This window comes from Nerophis ophidion, linkage group LG24 (assembly GCF_033978795.1).
Source record: "Nerophis ophidion isolate RoL-2023_Sa linkage group LG24, RoL_Noph_v1.0, whole genome shotgun sequence".
Classification (NCBI taxonomy): Eukaryota; Metazoa; Chordata; class Actinopteri; order Syngnathiformes; family Syngnathidae; genus Nerophis; species Nerophis ophidion.
Genome location: NC_084634.1, coordinates 11,421,895 through 11,423,218, shown reverse-complemented (window position 1 = coordinate 11,423,218; position 1,324 = coordinate 11,421,895).

Sequence of the window (1,324 nt, the reverse complement as noted above, 5' to 3'; positions counted from 1 at the left end):
TCTTGTGCGTTTACTCGTTGCCGTGGTGACAGCCACCGCGGTGTGTGTGTGTGTGGCGCACACACACACACACCGCGGTGGCTGCAAAGCAGACCTGAGTGGTGTGTGTCTGCATAACATATCATGCAATAATAGACATTTACGTTGCTTTAGTGCTTATTTATGAATATTTAGAACAGGGGTGGTCCAAACCTTTTCCCTTTGGGGCTGGGTCATTTTTATATCTTTCATTTTTTACCACATTTTGTTACTCTTTAAGGCTCCCCTTAAGTTTATCCCCATGGATCCATAAGGGTCTCAGTCATAAAAAAAATAAGACATACATTATTTTTAACATGTTCTTTCAATTCTTAAATCTCTAGATCAACTTCAGATCTGTAGATATAAAGTTAGATATGTTTTATGTTTTATGCCCTTTTTGTCAAAACCCTGTTTTTTTTTTGTTTTTGTTTTTTAATGGCCAAACATAAAATATTTCCCCCCACAAAAAAATCCACAAAGTGGAACATTTGATGTGAAGTAATTACAGCCTTAAATACATGAATATTTCATAACATTGATTGTAATTCATTATTATTTCTGGAAAAATTATAGTTTCAACAACAAAAAAATACCACTAAAATTATTGGGGATCCAAAAGGGTCCCACTCATAAAAGTGATAAAAATTAGTCATACTTGTATTTATTTATTTTTTAACTATAAACGCTTTAGTGTCCTGGCTTCTGTTTTGTTGGCTCAGCCGTTTTACTGCCATGTGACAGGAACCGTATGGAAACAATTAAGGTATAAAAATAAACATTTATAAACACTTTTGTACCAGTATATATATATATATGCTCGTGGAACTACACGGTACCAGATCTCCCTCGCCTCTTTGACGGCCATGTCTGGCCCTTGGACTTGAAACACAAGACAAACATTGTTTTTTTTATTTTGTTTTATTTTTCATCAAATAAAGCTTTTTTTTTAATATATGGCAAACACATAACATATGCAATATTTTCCAGAATAAATATTTCAAAGTGGAATATTTGGAGTTTTAAATAGGTCAGTAGTTCACAACAATTGATTTTAATTAATTATTCTTTTTTTGAGCTATGACAGTTTTTAAACTACCAAAAAAAATCCCACTAAAATTCCTGGGGATCCAAATGGGTCCCACTCATGAAAGTGTTACAAATAATTCATACTTTTTCCCCCCAAAGCTTAAGTCTCTCGATCAACTTCTTGTCCTTCCTAAGTGTTTATTATCCTTTTTTTTTTTATTTGTATGTTTTATGGGTGTTTTTTTAAATATTTTTTTTATATGACAAACACGCACAA